The sequence below is a fragment of the Notamacropus eugenii genome, chromosome 3, assembly GCF_028372415.1.
Source record: "Notamacropus eugenii isolate mMacEug1 chromosome 3, mMacEug1.pri_v2, whole genome shotgun sequence".
NCBI classification, from domain to species: domain Eukaryota; kingdom Metazoa; phylum Chordata; class Mammalia; order Diprotodontia; family Macropodidae; genus Notamacropus; species Notamacropus eugenii.
In genome coordinates, this window is record NC_092874.1 from 65,261,648 (window position 1) to 65,275,231 (window position 13,584).

The 13,584-nt window shown below is 42.0% G+C and overlaps 1 protein-coding gene across 15 annotated transcripts in view; it reads left to right on the top strand.

The window, feature by feature from the left end:
* The window catches only part of KIAA1217 (KIAA1217 ortholog), a 564,412-nt gene that overhangs the window by 434,798 nt on the left and 116,030 nt on the right, over positions 1-13,584 (top strand). The window contains exon 1 of one of the 15 annotated variants that reach the window (XM_072651728.1): positions 315-2,863. The exons of the other annotated variants lie outside the window; for them this stretch is intronic. The gene's annotated coding sequence lies outside the window, so the exon portion shown is untranslated. Of the gene's footprint in view, positions 1-314; positions 2,864-13,584 lie in introns of those variants that run through there. 15 annotated transcript variants of the gene reach the window in all.

Sequence of the window (13,584 nt, forward strand, 5' to 3'; positions counted from 1 at the left end):
CATATAGGTTATTTCACTTTTATCCTCTCTACATCCCCTGCAGCTATGCAGAGAATGCATTGTTTACCTTATTTTTGTAGATAAAGAAGCAGGTTCTGAGAAGTTAAGGGACTTGTCTGAGATCATATAGCTTGAAAATGGCAGGGCTAGGCTTAAAACCCAGATTTTTTTATTCCTTTTCCAATATTCTATTGACTTCACTTTACACATGTTTCTATCTGTTTCAGATAGTCAGCCTATATGTCTTAAATAAATAAATATATATGTAAATTTATATTTATACATATACATGTATATATGGGTGCATGTATGGTTGTAAGATACAGACATAGGCATATAGGCGTATCTATAGATCTATTCCTCACATCCATTCAAGTGAAAATGACTGGGAGTCACAGGGACTCCCTCCATGCTTCCACTGTTTGAGTCTTTCCCTTCACCTCTCCCTCTTCCTTTTCCTCTTCCCCCTCCCCCAACCCCTTCCTCCTTCCTCTTCCGCCTTACTTCCCCTTCCCCTTCCCACTCCAATGTCTTTGACAGCAAAACCCCAAAGGGATCATGGGGAAGCAGACACAACTAAAAACTAACTGAGCAATAATTTATTGATCTGATTGTACTTTTCCTCTAAAAAACAAAACAAAACAGATGACTCTAACTTCAGTCCTTTGTGTTTCAAAGTTCATGATTTAATATATAGCTATCACTTTGGTGTCTAAATGGAAAAAAGAGAAGGCAGGGAAGATAGGAGAGACTACTCTTTGTAGTTTTTCACCTTGTTTCACTAGAGTAAAGAGCTGACCTAATCAATTTAGCTGGATTTCAAGGACCTGAGCCTCTGTTTGAGAAATGGAAGATGTGCCGATGTAGAGACATGATCATTAACATCTGGTTGGGAGGATTGAAGATATCTCCTGGGCCTGGGGTCTTGTCCATCCATTTGTAGCTCATTGATAATGAGTGATTAAGTCTCAGGAATGATTTGTCCTTGACCTGTAAGAGATATACAGAGGATTAGGATATCCTGAAACCCTTCTGTATCCAGGAGTAGTTGCTAGCTTAGAGTTTGTTGAACTCTATCCATGTGAGAGAAATCTAGATGTGAATTCTAAAGTTCCCAGATGACGCTAGGGTGGGAAGAAAATGAGCCAAGAGACATAACTTTAGGGCTGGCCCCTTGGACCCAGGCTAAGAAAACCCAGCACGTGGGGTTGGGGGTCACAAATTACATTAGCAGTAAAAACAGTATCATGATATTTCTGTGCAAATTCTCTCCCACTGAGGACCAGGGAAGGAGAGAAACCTTCATGGTGAGTCCTGTCAGGCAATAACATTGGAAAAGGAATGGAACAGACCAGTCTTTGCGGTCTATGGTAGAAAATTAAGGGGGTTGAACCTGAGAGCCTGTTGAAACCAAGAGGGATTTGTTGACACCAGTGTAAAATGTTTACTGTTTGCCTGACATATATGTAATGAGTTTTCCTCCCTATCCCCCTAATTCCTGTCCCCATCCAGAGCAAGTGGCAGGCAGCTCAGAGTCCTTGTTCCCATCCTGCCTTGTTTGCCTCAGTATTAAAACTGTCAAACTTTCATTAGGAAAATTCACCTACCAAACAACGAAAGCTGATTTCTCAGTCCCAGGAATCTAAAGGAGGTAGGCATTTACTGCCTAGAGTCACCAGCTGGTGGCCTTTTGCCTTAGATCCATAACAAAAGCATACGTTTACCTAGCGCTTTAAGGTCATCGCCACCACAACTCTGTAAGGAACTTTGATTTTCCCCATTTTACTGATGAGAAACTAAGACTCAGTTTGTTAAATGACTTTCTCAGGGTCTGACGACAGCCAGTAAACAATGGAGCTGGAATTCCACCCCAGATCCTCAGTCCTGTATCTGTAGCATATACTTCCTCCAATTCCTCTAAACAGCCACATTTACTAGTCATTAGTGCCTTCCTGGTCAGGTGGCACCCTGCCAGGGAAGGCTGAAGGCTTTGGTGTAGTAGAGGCAGTCACCTCCTTGTGAGTGTCTGAAGCATTTTCTTTTTTCCGTGCCCAACTCTGCCAGCCCTGCCTGTGTTTCATTATCTGCTCGAGTTAACACTGTTGAAAGCACTTTACAATGATGTACAAAATGATCCACCTCTTATGCTCGGGGCTTTTTCCTGCAAGTCACAAGGTGTGTCTCCTGAAAAGGAGAGAGGATTGCTCTTAGGAGGATCATTAGTTATGCAAACATGTTAATTCGGTGGTTGGCCAGGGCTCAGTTAGGACACATCCTACCTCTAAAGTTATGAAACCTCCTTTTTTTTTTTTTTAAAGGGAAACAGCTCATCTGTGCACCGCTGATGGGCAGCTACCCTAGGCTACATATCTCTTCCCAGCATGGGAGGCTGCTAGGTTCTCCGGACACTTTTTTTTTTGTCATTGAGAGGTTATGACAACACAAGACATATTGTATTTATAAACATCACGTGTTTCCTCATTGTGGCTCTCAGAGTCTGCCAGACAGAACACATGGAAGAAACATTTCTCGTTAGTTCAGCATTGGTTTTAGTTATGCTGATTTCCGGGACAGGGAAAATGCCTTCCTACTCAGATTTAGCTTTCAGAGACTAGAAGCTCCAGCCCTGAATGTCCGTGAAATAGTTTTAACGAGGGAGGCTACTGCGCCTTTAAACCACATATTTTAACTAAAGGCTTCCTTCTGTAAGAGGGGAAGAAATCTCAGCCCAAACCAAAAAACCCAGGCTGTGCATTAAGTCCACGTAAAGACAGACTGCACTGGAAGCGTTTGGTGGCTTTCAAAATCTCTGCGAATCTAGAAAGTTTTCTCCAAAGAAGAAAAGATTCATAGAAGATGTAAGGTAAGAACTTTGTTTTCTCAGCCTTCAGAAACCTTTTCCCATGCTTATCGGATACTTAGATTGAGTTGATTTTAAGTGTTCTGTATCAGAATCCAAAGAAAAAAACCTTTTAGAAGATATTAATAATCGAATGTGGTTTGTTTGTTTTTTTACCTTTTCAATGCAACCTAGAAGGAAATTTCTTGTTTATGGACTGTGAAGCTTTTAAAACATTTACATAAATTGTAGTTTGCTTTTCTTGATCTGTAAACTAGTTGCTTGTTAACCTGGTCTTTTAGAAGGAGTTAAAATGTCAACATTGTGTGGTAGGGCTATGTGAGTTTTGTGACAATTTCCCAGGTTTTTAATGAGATATCAACTTATTACTGGTTATAAAGACACATGGGAAATGAAGGAGTATCATATCCAGTGTGAAATCCAAGGAATCTTGGATTTCTTCACAATCCAAGAAAATAAACTCACTTAGAGTTTAGTTTCTCAAAGAAACTAGTTGGATGGCAAAGATGTTTTAGCTAAATCTTATCTTGCTTTGAAAACAAATTGTCAGACTTAAACCTCACAAATTAACTAATGCTTCCATGGTTCTAACTACCGTCTTACTGTGTTGGTTTTCATAAATGTGGCGATCGTACCCATTTTCAGTAATTATTGTGCCAGGGCTAAAGCTAGGATTGGTTAACTCACTGCTTTTTGTAACTTATCATCAGCCCAGCACACTGCCTTGCCTGTGGTTCCAGTGGGCGTGTGTCTCAATTTCAAGAAAAGAAAAGTATATGTTTTAACATGTTGTTGCAAAAGAAATATCCTTTGTCAGACCACATGCTCCAATTTTTGGTTTGGAAAATATGGTTGCCATATACATAATAAGCCTAAAACAAGTATACATTTACTGAATTGAAGTATTTCTTTTTAAAGGACCATAATGAGAGAGTTGTCTTTTAAGTATCTCCTTTAGTGTGTAGATACTTATATGGTGAGAGGCAGCATGGTACAGCAGATACAGACCTAGCCTTCGAATTAGAAAGACCTGGGTTCATTTTCTGCTCAGACGCGTGTTACCTAATCTCCCTTTCTCAGCTTGATACCTCAATGGATAGAGTGCCAAAATTGGAGTCAGGAAGACCTGAGTTCAAATCTAGTCCCAGGTACTTACTGGTTGTGTGACCCTGGGCAAGTCACTTAATTTCTGTCTGCCTCAGTTTCTTCAACTGTAAAATGGCAATTATAATAACACCTACTCCCCAGAGGTATGGAGAAGATTAAATGACATAATCTGTCACGTACTGAAGCACAATCCCTTGCACATAGTAGGTGTTTTTAAATACTTGTTCCAGTCTTGATCAGTACCCTAGGCAGCTTTTTAAGACTATTGGTAACACAAAAATTTCTGATCTTCATTGTTAGAGGGAGCTAGTCCTCCCAAACTGATGAAATCTTAGGTCCTGACCTACCTTCTTTATGCCCACGCCCTACCTTGAACTCCAGTGTGTGCATGCGTGTGCGTGCCTGCATGTGTGTGTGTAAAACTGGCTTTTAATGCTCGAGACATTTTCTGTTAATCTCAGTATCTGTCAGATGGGAAGATCCTAAGGCAAGTTTCATTATCTCCATTTAGTATCTGAAACCCTGTGCATGAGGATGCAACCATGCTCCCAAGATCATACAAGTCAAGGATGTCACAACAAATAAAGCATTTCTACTTGCTCTACTCTCAGCTGCCAGCCCCACTTTCTACATTCTAGATCAATTGAAATCAAAAGCTAAGTCAAGTTCTGTTGCCAGCTGTGTGACCCCTGACAAGTGACGCCTCCTCAAAGTCTGTTTCCTAAAATCTCTAAAAATATGGATACTTGTACTCCCTGCCTTTTAGAGCCTTGAAAACTTAAACTCATTTCTTTATAAATGGGAGTCATTAGCATCAAATGATTTTTGTACAATTGGCAAAATGCTTCTTTTGAATTTTCAAGGTTTTATAATCTAATGTCAGAGTCATAGAATCAGAGCCAGAAGGGACCAGAGAAACCATCCAGTCCAATCCCTTCATTTTACAGATGAGGAAACTGAGGCCCAGAATGGTGAGAAGTGACTTAGCCCAAGGCCACAGAATATGTGGCCGAGCTAAGATGTTAAACCTGTTCATCTGACTCCAAATCCAGCATTCTTTCCACTGTTCCATGATCAAACTTGTTTCCTGCTCAGAATCTTGACTAAACCTGACCCACAGTAAAATAAACAGCAGTCTAACAAACTGGTTTTGTCAGTAGAGGGACTTGTATTTTGTCACCTGGACCCAGAGATTCTTTCCTCTTTCCTACGGAGACCTGGCTACAGTCTTGTTTTCTTCTTTTCTTTCTGTGTGGTGTCACACCATAAAAATTTGTATTCTTGGGATAAAAGTGAAGTATTTGTTTTTTTACTGGGAGAGAAAGTCTCATGCCTTCGATGGAGATTAGAGCTCACTGAAGCTAGTGGCAGAGACTGAGAGGGGGAGGACTGGGGAGGGGTCCTCAAATGCTAAAGTAGACACTTTGGGGAGACAATTCAGCTATTTCTCCTTTCTGGAAGCCTTGCAGTGAATTCTGCGCCTGATCTTCTCTCTTCCCCTTTTCCTAGCACTAATCCTTCCCCTCCCCAGATTGAAACTTCAACTCATCAGTATAAATATCTTGGTGATTTGTGATGTGAAGGTAATTACTGCCAACGACATCACCCGGGAACACAGCTGCTCATCACAGACCCAGAAATAGGGACTCTAAGATCAAGGCAACTTTACCCCACTACCAAAACATTCCCTAAGAATTTTTGAATTTTGAATTCTAAACTCCTCTCCTCTCCTTGCCCATAGGAGTAGGAAAGTGCCCTGTTTAAATGACTTAAGCATCTACTATGTGAGAGGACCCTGTAGTGCAAGCCTGTGAACTCTGCTAATAGGTAAGACTGAGGCTAGTGATTGCCTACAGTAGGCTAAGACTTCCTGGATGTTGCACGAAGTCCAACAACCAATATGATGAGACTTGTGTGCTAAGGAGGGAGGAACCAGTTCACATCTGAAACAGAATAGATGAGAGTCTCCTATGCCAATGAGTAGTGAGGGCAGGCTCATGAGTGAGTGCTGTGTATCCAGCCTGGAGAGTAGTAGACCCCAATCCACACCCCCCCCCCCCCAATGCCCCAAAAAAGACATGCCATGGTTCTTTGCTAAATTCCAGGGATACAAAGGGGGAAAAAAATCTACCCTCAAGGATCTCACTTTCTGCCAGAGGAAAACAAGGAAACTCAAATAGCAAGTGTGCAGCATATATAAAGGAATAAAGTGGTGTGAGAATCCAAGCAACTGAGATGAAGATCCATCAGGTGACGTTTGTGTTGAGTTTTGAAGTAAGCTCAGGAAGTTGTGAGGAGAGAGTACATTCCAGAAGAACCTACAGCCTGTGGTGTGAGTGATCCCTTCCGCAGTACAGATTGCAGCCCTGCCATTTTTTTCTTTTCCTCTGTGACTCTTGTCTTTGTCCTCTCATGAGTTCTCTACAGAGGACCCACCCACCATTTTATTGGTGTTCCTTTGAGTCTTTAAATGTTCCTGTGCTCATCTTACATCTTCTATCCCTTCTGGTATGCCCGTAGACATGTTGTATCTTGTATCAGTTCTAGTCAGCTGAAAGTTCCTTGATACTAAGGATTGTTGATTTTCATCCTCAGACCTAGCTGGCATGTTGGTGTTTTGCACAGAGTGCTATTGTGTGTGGTTGATAAATGACTGTTTAATTGAATTGAAAATGTAAAGCATAGAAAGGACCCCACCCCCACCCCAGACACTGCTTTCTGAAATCTATGGGGAAACTAACATTGTTATGAAGCATCTTACAGAAAGTTTAATCCCATACAATATTGCTCCCAATTATAAAGCATTTATTGATAGCAATTACCTTCTTCTTCCACAATAGGTTGTTAAGCTGTAAGGCTGGAAACAAAATTGATTATCCTCAAATACCTATTTGTTGTGGAGTTGGAGAGGGAAGAAACATGGTGCCATGTGAGGGGGGAGGGAGAGAGGCAGCAGCCAGAGTGTAGGGTAGGAGGGGTCGTCTGGGAGTCAGGAAGACTCACCTCTGACAGATGGCAGGTGAGTCATTGTACTCGACAGTAGTCAAGGTACGGTCTTAGACTTGCAGTCCAGCTGCTGATCTTCTAGATAGAGGGAGGGAATGTTCTCACTAGGACTTCTCTACATCTATGATAGCAGAAATCTAAACATACATAGAAAGGGATCTTATGTCATCTAGTGTCAGAATAGCCATGTAAAGATAATTTTATTATTATTATTATTTTTCAAAGATCATTTTAGAAGCTTGAACTAGAGGGTTCTGTTGAAGTATATAAAATGAAGGGTTCTGCCACTCCAAAGTTGGGAGCCACTTTTCTAGGATATTTAAGGCACACTTTCACCAGCAGTCAGTCAAGTCATGGACTGACTAGCCAACAACTATTTCTTTTTCTCACTTTTTTTTTTTTAAAAGGAGACAGCTAGGGTTTAATGACTTACCCAGGGTCACACAGCTAGTAAATGAATGCAGGTCCTTCTGACTTTAGGACCGGTAAGCTGCCTGTCAGTGAGCATTTCTTAAGCTCTGTGTGCCAGACATTGAGCACTGAGGAGAAGAGGAAAAGGAGAATTAGCTCGCAGAATATTAGAGGTGGAAGGTACCACAGAGATATTTGACTCAGACCACATCCAGAGTATTCTGTCATGTTCCAAGCAATACATTTTAGAAAGGACAATACCGGGGGCGGAGCCAAGATGGCGAAGTAGAAAGACGCACATACACATAGCTCCGAACCCACAAACCACAGAACGGCAGAGGGGACTAACCCAGGGCGAATTCTGCATCCAGAGACCACGGAATATTGGAGCGAGGGAGATTTCTGTTCCGGAGAGACCTGCAAACCTCTCGCGGGGGGTCCTTCGCGCCGGGGACTGGGCGCCGGGGCGGGAAGAGGAGAGCAGCCCTGCCGAGGCAGCGACACCGTGGGAAAGAGATCCGAGAGGGCTGTGGGACGGAGTCTCCAGCGGCCACGCACAGAGGGACCTGCAAACCTCTCGCAAAAGGTCCGTCGCGATGCAGACACGGTGCCCAGGCCGGACCTGCGGCGGCGACGGCGGCCGCGGCTCCGAGAGACACAGTTTTGAGAGGGATCCGGAGGCGGGATCTTCAGCAGCTGCACGGGCCCCCCACCAACAGGTGACTGACGGGGGTAGGTGAGAGAGTCTCTTTGGCGGGTTGAGAGGGGAGTGAGGTGCCCCCATGGCTCGGGCCCCCCCGGGAGGTGGGGGCTGAGAGGCGGCTGCAGACGGGGGCTCCCCAAATGGGCGGGAGCCTGGATCCATTGTGGAAGGTCTGTGCATAAACCTCCTGAGGGAACTGAGCCAGAGAGGCGGCCCTGCCCCTGACCTCAGCACCTGAACTTAATTCTCACACTGAATAGCAGCCCTGCCCCCGCCAAAAATCCTAAGGCGGGAAGCAGCATTTGAATCTCAGTCCCCAAACGCTGGCTGGGAGGACCAGGAGGCGAGGTGGGTGTGAGGAGAACATTCAGAGGTCAGGCCACTAGGTGGAGATAATGCCAAGAAAAGGGAAAAGAAATAAAACTATTGAAGGGTACTTTATCGGAGAAAAAAAACTTCCTCCCTTCCTTTCTGATGGGGAGGAACAATGCTTGCCATCAGGCAAAGACACAGAAATCGAGGATTCTGTGTCCCAGCCCACCCAATGGGCTTGGGCCATGGAAGAGCTCAAGAGGAATTTTGAAAATCAAGTTAGAGAGATGGAGGAAAGACTGGGAAGGGAAATGAGAGGGATAAGGGAGAAGCATGAAAAACAGATCAGCTCCCTGCTAAAGGAGAACCAAAAAAATCTTGAAGAAATTGGCACCTTGAGAACTAGCCTAACTCAGCTGGCAAGGGAGGTGCAAGGGGCCAACGAGGAGAAGAATGCTTTCAAAAGCAGAATTAACCAAATGGAAAAGGAGATTCAAAAGCTTACTGAAGAAAATAGATCTCTCAAATCTGGAATGGTACAGATGGAAGCTTTGGACTTTTCGAGAAAGACAGATATCTCAGAACATACCGCGCAGATTCGAAAAATGGAAGATAATGTGAAATATCTTATTGGAAAAACAACTGACCTGGAAAATAGAATCAGGAGAGACAATGTAAAAATTCTGGGACTACCTGAAAACCATGATCAAAAGAAGAGCCTAGACATCATCCTCCACGAAATTATCAAGGAAAACTGCCCTGAGATTCTAGAACCAGAAGGCAAAATAAATATTCAAGGAATCTGCAGAACACCGCATGAAAGAGATCCAAAAAGAGAAACTCCTAGGAGCATTGTGGCCAAATTCCAGAATTCCCAGGTGAAGGAGAAAATATTGTAAGCAGCTAGAAAGAAACAATTCAAGTATTGTGGAAATACAATCAGGATAGTACAAGATCTGGCACCTTCTACATTGAGGGATAGAAGGGAATGGAATAGGATATTCCAGAAGTCAAAGGAACTAGGACTGAAGCCAAGAATCACCTACCCAGCAAAACTGAGTATAATACTTCAGGAGAAAAAATGGTCTTTCAATGAAATAGAAGACTTTCAAATTTTCCTGATGAAAGGACCAGAGCTGGAAAGAAAATTTGACTTTCTAACACAAGAATGAAGAGAACCATGAAAAGGCGAACAGCAAAGAGAAATCATAAGGGACTTACTAAAGTTGAACTGTTTACATTCCTACATGGAAAGACAATATTTATAACTCTTGAAACATTTCAGTATCTGAGCACTGGGTGGGAGTACACACACACACACACACACATGCACACATGCACACATACATAGAGACAGAGTGCACAGAGGGAACTGAAGAGGATGGGATCATATACTAAAAAAAAAAAAAAATGAAATCAAGCAGTGAGAGAGAAATATTGGGAGGAGAAAGGGAGAAGTTATATGGGGCAAATTATCTCTTATAAAAGAGGCAAGCAAAAGACTTATTAGTGGTGGGATAAAGAGGGGAGGCAAGAGAAAAACATAAGATCTACTCTCATCACATTCCACTAAAGGAAAGAATATAATGCACACTCATTCTGATAGGAAAACCTATCTCATAATACAGGAGAGTGGGGGACAGGGGCACAAGCAGGGTGGGGGGGAGGAGGGAGGGGAGGGCATGGGGAGGAGAATGCAATACGAGGTCGACACTCACGGGGAGGGAAAGGACCATAAGAAAATAGAAGTAATGGGGGACAGGACAGGATGGAGGGAAATATAGTTAGTCTTATACAACACAACTAGTATGAAAATCATTTGCAAAACTAAACAGCTATGGCCTATATTGAACTGCCTGTCTTCCAAGGGGAAGGGGTAGAGAGGGAGGGAGCTAAAGAAGTTGGAACTCAAAGTGTTAGGACCAAATGTAATGTTCTTACCACTGGGTAACAAGAAATACAGGTTAAGGGGTCAAGAAAGCTATCCGGCCCTACAGGACAAAAGAGAAGACAGAGACAAGGGCAGGGAGGGAGGATAGAGGAGAGAGCAGATAGGTCACAGGGGCAATTAGAAAACTTGGGTCTGGGGGGGGGGGAGGGGGAAAAAAGGGGAGAAAATTTGTAACCCAAAATTGTGTGAAAATAAATGTTAAAAGTTTAATTAAAAAAAAAAAAAAAAGAAAGGACAATACCTAGGCAAAGATATGGAGGTGGGAGATGAATCTCATGTGCTAAAAACAGCAGCAGGCCAGTTTGGCAGGAACTGATCTTAATATGGTATAAAATCATGAATCTTCATGCTCCGGGTTATCCTCCTCTGGCTGCTACTCTAGCTTATCTTTATCCTTCCTGAAATGTGGTGGTATCCCTAGCTCCCTCCAAGATCCACCTCAGATACTGTATCATGCAGGAAGCCTTCCCTGATCCCCAATTTGTTGCAACTTTGCTGCAACTTTGTTTTTATCTACTTATCTATGTACATGTAACTTCTTCTCAATTAGAATATAAACTCCTTGTGGGCAGGAGCTCCTTTCCTCCTTCCTTCCTCCCTCCCTCTTTCCTTCCTTCCTTCCTATCTCCCACACATAATGGTACCATAGACTCAGAACCAGAAAGCACCTTTGAGATCATCTAATCCAACCTAGATGAGGAAACTGAGACCCAGAGAGGTTGTGACATAGCCAATTTTCCACAGGGAGTATCTGTAGCAGACCTTGGATTTAAACTTGGGTTCTGTGATTCTACATTCAGTGCTTTTTTCCATTGCCTCTCATCCCACATAGTTGGAAAAAGTTTTATAATAGAATCGAATCAATAGAAGGAACTGGGGATATTTATGTTAGAAAAGATGGAGATGATGATAGCTAATTTCAAGCATGTGAAGGGCTGTTGTGCAGCAGAAATTCAACTTGTTGTGCTTGGCTGAAGTGGTCAGCCTTAGGAGCAATGGATGAAAATTTCCAAAAAGTCTCATGTAAGCTCAATATAAGGAAAAACTTCCTGATAATTAGGTAGGGTAGACTGCCTTGGGTTGCAGATAGTAGAACTCTTACTGCAAATCTTCCAGCAAATGCTAGATGATCGCTTTGTTCATATGTTATAGAGGTGATTCATATTGAGGTACATTGGGGATTAGACTAGATGGATGATGATGCCCCTCCCAACACTGAAATTCTGTGATAGTCCAATCTTTTGTTTTTACTGCTGAGGACGCTCAGATTTAGCTTAAGCTACCTAGCTTTTTGGTGGTAAAACTAAGGAGACACCAGGTGGCACAGTGGCTAGAGCAGTGAACTGGACATGGAGCCAGGCAGGATCTGACTTTAAATTGAAGGTTAGCCATTTCAATCGCTGTGTGACCCTGGGCAAGTCACTTAACCATTGTCTTTCCCAGTTTCCTCATCTGCAAAATGGAGATAGTAAAAGCGCCCACTCCCCAAGATTCTCAGGAAAATCAAAATATAATGTTTGTAAAATACTTGACATACTTAAATCACTATGTAAGTGCTAGTTATCTTTATTAACCCAGATCTGTTGACCACTAATCCCTCCAACATGGTGCCTCAAGTTAAGTAACATAGTGGAAAATATAACAACTATATATTTAAATAGTTCCTTAAGGTTGAAAAAGTGTTTTTCAAACTCTGTTTGAGGTGAAGTGAGATTTGAACCTCCAACTCCAGACATATCAACCTCAGCATTCTTTCTTATATAGTATTTTGTGTTCTTAGCCCCCAATATCTGAGATCTAGGATTTTCTTTTCTTTTGGGGCGAGGGGGAATGATTTAGACAATAGTATATAGTTCATTTCTTACCTCCATCCATTCTAATAGTGGGGGAAAACCATGGTCAGGATTCCCTTTCATTTCAGGGAATGGCATGTATCTCTTAGATCATCTTACAGAGGTGTACTATAGAGATCTTATAGTACAGCCAGACTTCATTAATTGGAAATGGATGGGCCTAGGGGAAAAAATGGGTTTTGAATTAACCAGGTTTGGATTATCCAATATTTTTATTGTAGAACAATAGGCCATCAGGTCACCTGGGAAATAGCAGCTGCTACAAATTACAAGGTACTTTGAATAAAAACAATATTGGCTTAGCTAGGATTTATGGTATTATAATTCTATTTTGAAAAGTCTCTGCCTTTTTATAATAAGGCAGATAGCTTTTTATAAGAGATCTCCATGAAGCCTTGACTTACTCATGAAGATTCTTCCAAAATTGTTTTTAGCAGAGGACCAAAATGTCTTTATTGAGTTACGGATTCCTTACAGACTTCCAGGGTGGTCAATGGGAGAGGAAGAGTTGGGTTGTATTCTATGTTTATTAACTGACTACATAAGTGGATGCGAGTTCTCATCAATGTGGGACCCTCCTCTCCCTGGAAGCTGCTCATATTTCTGTTAATTTCATGGATTCCAGTTCAGTATTCAAACTTTGTCCTTCATCACTCTTGATATCAACACATTTTTCCTGGTTTATATTTGGGAACAAAAGGGCAGTTTGCTGTGTAGACTTCTAAAGACATTCAACTTGCTATCACACAGCACAATAGACTTTTAAGATTTTTATTTTCCTACTGATAACTACTGAAAGTCTATCATTAGGTCTCTAATGAAAAAAGGTACGAATATGTGGGACATGATTTGAGCTATGAAAAAAAATCCTTTTCTTTTCATACTTTACCTCATTCCATATTCCAAATGTAGAAAAATATGTTTTAATTCAGTCGTTTGATATGTCAGATCTACCTGGGGGTTTTTTTTTCCCCTCCTTCCATGAAATCAAAGGCTGCCTATCCTTGTTCTGATTTTAATCATTTCTCTAATTCGAATGATTTGGGTTTGTTCTGGCAGGAATAGCTGGAAGGGTCCATCTCCAAATGACCTCGCACTCTCCAAATACATTTTTTAAATGTCTAATATGTCATTGAGTGTGAAAATATTGGTTTGAGTAATTTAGAAACTTCAGACATGTGATATGGTAAACAGCTACGTGATTTCACCCAGTGGTGTTTTTCAAAGCCCTCCTTTAAAACAAGTAGGTATAACGCTCAGGAAGAGATCAGGAAGTGAAATATTCATGCTTTCACTTTCAAGGTGTGCACTCACTGGATCCCTTTGACTGCTGGCTGACCTCTCAGTAGGAAAGGGGGAAAAGGGGGGAAATTCTGGTTAC